The sequence below is a fragment of the Amphiura filiformis genome, chromosome 15 (assembly GCF_039555335.1).
Source record: "Amphiura filiformis chromosome 15, Afil_fr2py, whole genome shotgun sequence".
Lineage (NCBI taxonomy): Eukaryota > Metazoa > Echinodermata > Ophiuroidea > Amphilepidida > Amphiuridae > Amphiura > Amphiura filiformis.
The window spans coordinates 35,891,424-35,897,901 of record NC_092642.1 but is presented as its reverse complement, the minus strand read 5'-3'; positions in this window follow the sequence as shown (position 1 = coordinate 35,897,901).

Genomic DNA, 6,478 nt, shown 5'->3' with positions numbered 1-6,478 from the left:
ATTACCCATGACTCGCACCCGTACAGGGGGATAGTGACACAAGTTGTCTCAAACAGCTTGATTTTTGTTTCGATTGGCAGGGATGGGCTTCTCCAAAGGCGTTCCAGTTTCCAGAAAGCGGCCCATGCTAGTGTTTTTCTTCTTTTTAGGTCTCCTAGAGCCCATCTTGGAACCCAAGTACTTGATGTCTGTGACATGGTTGATGGTACTACCATAGACTTCAAGTGCTGGCTGAGTGTTACAGTTTGCAGTCATATATTCTGTCTTAGGTGCGCTGATGACAAGGCCTAGATCTGTTGCTGCTGTTGCAGTCCTAGTAAGTTGTGACTGGGCCCGGGCTATAGAAGATTCCAACAGGGCAATATCATCAGCAAAATCCAGGTCATTCAGCATCCTAGCAGGATACCTGCTTGACCGACGTGCGTAGGTAACAATTCCAGCATCAATTCCAGAAGTTGATTTCTTCAGGAGGTAGTCTACCAGGATAATGAACAGGAATGGTGCCAACACATCACCCTGAAGCACTCCAGTTGTTACTTGTAAAGGTTCTGAGATACTTCCATCTACCATAACGGCACTATTGGAGTCCTTGTAGAGCACCTGGATGGCGTTGACCACAACCTTTGGTATTCCATAATGCCGCAGCACTGAGAACATGACGGACCTGTTGATGGAGTCGAAGGCTTTTTGAAGTCCACAAAAGTGACTGTCAAGGGAAGTTGGTACTCCTTGAAGCCTTCCATGATCCTCCTCAAAATGTGTATTTGCTGAGCACAGCTTCGACTTGATCTAAAGCCAGCCTGGTAAAGTAGCATCATGAACATAACTAACCGTCTGTCTTGTTGTGAGCCTCTCAGCCATCCGTATATTTTATATATCTATCTATTCCCCCATGATAGCGCTGGCCGGACGGGGTCTTCTCGCTATTCCGAAGGTCCGCCATTCCGAAGGTTCGCTTTTCCGAACGTGTAATTTTACCATTCGCTATTCTGAATGTAATTAAAGGTTCACTATTCCGAAAAAAATGTTCTCTATTACGGAGGTTCTCTATTCCGAAAATTCCCACAACACAACTATGGTTGGTACATTATGGTATCTTTTATTTGCTTATTAAGCTGTTTTACATACTCACTAAGTTATTTTCTTTTCTTTCCTTTACGGGCCTCATTTCGGAATAAAGAACCTGTTTTAGATTTTGGAATGGAGAACCTTTTTTCATATTCGGAATAGAGAACCTTTTTTCATATTCGGAGTAGAGAACACGGTGACTTTTTTTATATTCGGAATAGAGAACCTTCGTAATAGAGAACCTTTTTAATTTGCGGAATAGTGAACCTTCGGAATAGCGAACCTTCGGAATAGCGAACCTTTGGAATAGCGAAGTTCGCCCGGCCGGACAGCCATTCTAAGCACGTGATAAAAACAACAGTTGTGTGATGAAATGTAGAATTATTAGTACGACTCTCTCAATCACGCTAATCAAAAGGGTGCTTTGTTTATATCAGTGTCGAAAAGAAAAGAGAAAATTCCTACAGCTGAATAAAACACAATCACGATGCCTGCATGGCGAATGTTCGTGAGTAGAATAATTGTACGAGCTTTACATTCTACCTGGAGACAAATGAAAAAGATTAAAAACCATTATAATGTTAACATTGGCAAAAATATAGGATTGTAAATTTAATTTTCTGTAGCTTTTGGTCCAATAATCCAGGTATAAATTGAATAGAAAGCTTGGGTAGTTAGTTTATGGTCGTTCTCACAGTTTTTGGGGTCAACCCTCATCCTAGAGAGGATTGTACATATATATATCGCCCTAATACAGTAAAGGTTTTTCAAACGGCAAAGGCGGCATACTAAAACACTTGTGTTTACATCCAAATAACTTAAGCTAATACCTCATTTGCACTCACTTTTAGTGATAACAATCATGTTAGTGATATGCAACACAATATGAACATGTCACAAATAGTCTGAGGTACAGATGCTTGCAGAAACTTGCCAAACTTTTTTGAAGAGTTTGATTATTGAAACTGCAAAAAAATTATAATGCCCATTCTTTTGTACATTTTTAATGAATAATAAAGTATGATTGAATGAATATTACATTCTGTAGTCGACAACACCAACTAACCAAACGTTTATTTCTATATTTATTTACATGTAAATGAAAGATCATTGCAGTAATTATAAACAGGCAAGAAGATTCGGAAACAACATTCCTATTGTGTAATACAAATTAGCAAAGGAAGCAACGCGAAACTATCATTCGAGACATTCTATTTTAAGCTTATTAAGCACTTTGACAGTTTCGCCGCAAACGTATAAACAAATCGATGGTTCAATGTGAAGGAACTTTGCATCCCCTCGTGTACTTGACCTTTACCTAACAGACTTGTTGCCCTTTACAGAAATTGCAATATTCTCTGGTATTGTTTATTTGAACTGTGACGTGTTTAGAATTTGTAGTTTTGTAGTTCTTTACAATTACGCCGCGGTATTATTATTGTATTTTTACAGACAAAGTAAATATTTCACGTCTACCAACAAGTACGCGATCTTTTCCAACTATATCAATTTTATATGGTATCATAACTTAAGAAGATTTCAATCATATTGAAATGTTCTTGTTTTTGCAATAATTCGGTATACAAGTTCCAAATGTGTTATTATTTTAAATTTTGAAGTCGTTTCATACATCGACAAACATAAAAGCTATCTTCAGAAGACAACAGCAAATTAATTCAATCCAGCTATTTCGTAAAAGGATGTATTATACCATAATGACGTATGCGTCTTGTATGAATTACCTTTCAAATAATAAGAAAGCGTAAATATCAAAGGATAAAGCTTCCTGGTACGTTCAACAGAATCGTGATAAGATCTTTACTGGGAATAGTATTATATCTAAGTATAGTATACGAAGAACCCACAGGACCGTAACGCGCGTAACGATACGGTTAAGATATCAAAACAAGCATGAAAACCTCTCAATTCCGGGGTCTGTATGCTAATATTTTCACGCTGATCAATTCCCTCAAGAACGTTGCTAAAACGGTCTAGTAGTGTAATAGGTATTTCTCATATCCGATGCATATAGCTCCAAGGTGGAATGCGGCATGATGCACTCAGTCGTCGCTCGTTCTCTCGCTAATGAGAGAGCTTACATAAACAACGATATGTGGTAACGCTCTAAGACGTTGTATGAGACGATGATTTCAGACTTACTAAAAGGCTGTGTTTATATTAAATGCTTTTAATGTGACGTTTCAAAAAGGTGCTATTTCAGAATTCTAAGTCTTAGAGATATACCAGAGAAAATAAAAGATTGTTAATTAAATGTTTCTTGTGATATTAATTTGGAATTTTCTCCTGCTGTTTTTCGCAAAGCAAAGCTTAATGAACGACCTAAATCCATACCGCGAGAAACATCCTTCAGCGAACATAAGATTAAATAAATTTTACAAATATCTCTGTAATCATAGAATTAGCACATACACGCAGCCGGTGTGTTCGCATTATGTGTCGTCACGGATATTTCAATTCAGTTCAATAACACAAGACATTTATATATTTAATATGCATAATCACGATTCCTTTCTGTTCTCGTTTCTTTTACTATGCGTCTTCGGTAGAATTCTATAACTTCATACACGTTTGTGAACGTATAGTGGCTTTGCAATATCTAATAAAAAATTATAGTGGTAAGAATTCAAGAAATAAACAATAGAGTAATGAAAAATACACATATTTTAGTGTAAAACAAAGCTATTTTGGGTAGTAGCAGGAAATTTAATTACGGTAAATCAAAACTTGCTTCAGTGCAAAGAAGCTTAATGCTCTACTCTGGAATTGGCTATTACTATCAAATAAAGTTATTATCATAAGGCATGCCACCAGCAAGTTAAGTTATTATAAACCAAAGTGATTATTAGTAGAATCATTAACAATATAAATAACCCCAATGCTATCTTCAGTAGATAGCAGCAAATTGCGTTATTGTTAAACAAACTTTAGCAGACAGCAGCAATGTTTATTGTTTAAAGTAAGCTATCTTCAGTATACAGCAACAACTATTTCCATAAAATGTAATGTATTCAAACGAAAAGAAAGAGAAGAAAAGTTGTACAGTTGCACGTAATTGAAAAATATTATCTAGGAATCATTTATTGGGTCAGACGATAAAATGGGTCACTATTACATATACTTTAAACGATTAAGATTTACTTATTTACTGCGCCACAAGACAATGAAAACGTCAATTAAAATTGAAATGTTTACTCTCATCGTTTAAACATGTAAATAGTCGTCTGCAGAATCAAGACAAACAATATTTAATCATGTTAAGTGCAGAGAAATTAGAATATGTCTGCAAAGCTGCAATTAAAACTAAATAATCAAAATAAACAACAAGCAAACATTAACAATGTGTGTTCATGAAAAATATTTTTCAATAATTTGACAGACCTATAATACATAAACTTGTCTTATAGGGTAGCGAACTGGGTGAGTCAAATACAAATGAATGAGAATATTTATTTCTTTTGAGTTGGTCTTCTCTCTTCTATTATTATAAAGGAAGTAAAAATAACAAAGGAGGTAAAAATTAAGACACTTAACGTATCTATCTATTAGTCATCTCATGCGTCATTATTGCCGAACTCAAAAACATATTCTATCATTTGAAATTGGGGTTGGAAGATACCTTCCCCTAAATAACAGCTAATAACAGTATTGCGAACCTTCAGCATCCATGGTTCGATGTAGAGAGTCTTTCCTATTCAGAGGAAATATTGCAATTACACACCTTATTGCCTTTTAACAATAACCAATGACACTAGCACGTAATTCCAGTCAAGCACCAATCTTTATCCCTATTGTTGAAGAGGATAATAAGCTTATACTTATGTATAGCATTAGTAAAAAGCTTAAGTCTTTGTTTGCTTTGGCTAAATCCTGTTCAAGTGGTGAGCTAACCAACAATTGACAATGAGAGGACTTTCCTGAACCTCGTTCAGTTGGGGATGATTTGAAGTGACCGCCAATTATGACCATTTGATATTTAATACCAGCAATGTGAAAAAAAAAGAAAACGTGCCAAAATAATGTACCCTTTTACGGAAGGAGCAAATTTTAAAAAGTTATAACTCCGCTTCTGCAGTACGAATGTCAGCGGCGAATGTCAGGTTATTATTTCCCAGTCTTTAAAAAAATTGCAGGCAGAGGTGGGAATCGATCTCGGTACCTCCCGGTTAAAAAGCACTGTGCAAAACCACTAAGCCAACTAAATATCTGTTGTGAGATGCTTGACATTAATCTTTGATATTGCTTAATGGAACAAATCGCGGAATTAAATTAGTAATAAAAGAAGTATATAGATTCTTATTTAGCGGTCAAATTGGATAAAAGGGGAAATATTTGTCCCTGCTCTAAAGAAAATATAGGTTAGAAAATTATCAAATAAATTTAAATTAAAAATTGAGATTTTATATTTATTTATTTCACGAGGCGGCATTATCACAGACAAACACTGTATAAGCTAAAAACTCGACCCTCATCACTACATGCTGTCATAGCTCAATGGTAGAGCATCAGACTGCTAATGTCAATATCGTTGGTTCGAGTCCTCTTGCCAGCAATTGTTATATTTATTATTTTAATGCTACGCTACAATTTGTTCAATTTTTTTCGTTTATTTATTTATTTATTTATTTATTTATTTATTTATTTATTTATTTATTTATTTATTTTTATTTATTTTTTTTTATTTATGTAAATAATTTGATATATTTGAAAGAGTTATTTGAGCAATTGAAATTTTGATTTTATAATCCTATGGGGTTATGGGGTCATTTTGAACCCCCACCCCTCCCAAATTACCAAACGCACAACACCTATGATTTTGCATCATACATGTCATCATCATAAAAAAAAACCATTCTATGTATACCTGACGCCGGCAACTAGACTACTATACAAAAAAATAGTATCACATCTTTCCTGCTCAATCAATATATTATAATACTTGCAAATAGATCATAGTTTACTAATCTAATCCTGTAATATAGACCTGTTATGTCACCTGTAATATAGGTGATCATTGTTTATGGTTTGTTATTGCAGAGATTAGTGTCCGATCTCTGTACTGTAATGTAAATGAAGCATATTGATATGCAGGAAGAATCGACCAGGGCGCTATCTATTAGGGAAAGATAAACAGGGAGGGCGAGTTAGCGCAGCGGTAATTCCCTCGCTTTGCACCACTGAGGTCCCGGGTTCAAGCCCCGGCGCGGCCCAAGGACTCATGTGCACTTGGTTTATCCCGATTCCATGCTCGCTCTCGCAGGTTTTCTCCGGGTTCTCCGGTTTCCTCCTGTATCGCAAAAATCGGTGATTAGTTGTTTGGTTATCAAAAACTTCCTTGACCCAATGGAATTTGGGGAGCTGCACAGATAATTGGTGGATGTTACAATCTAAA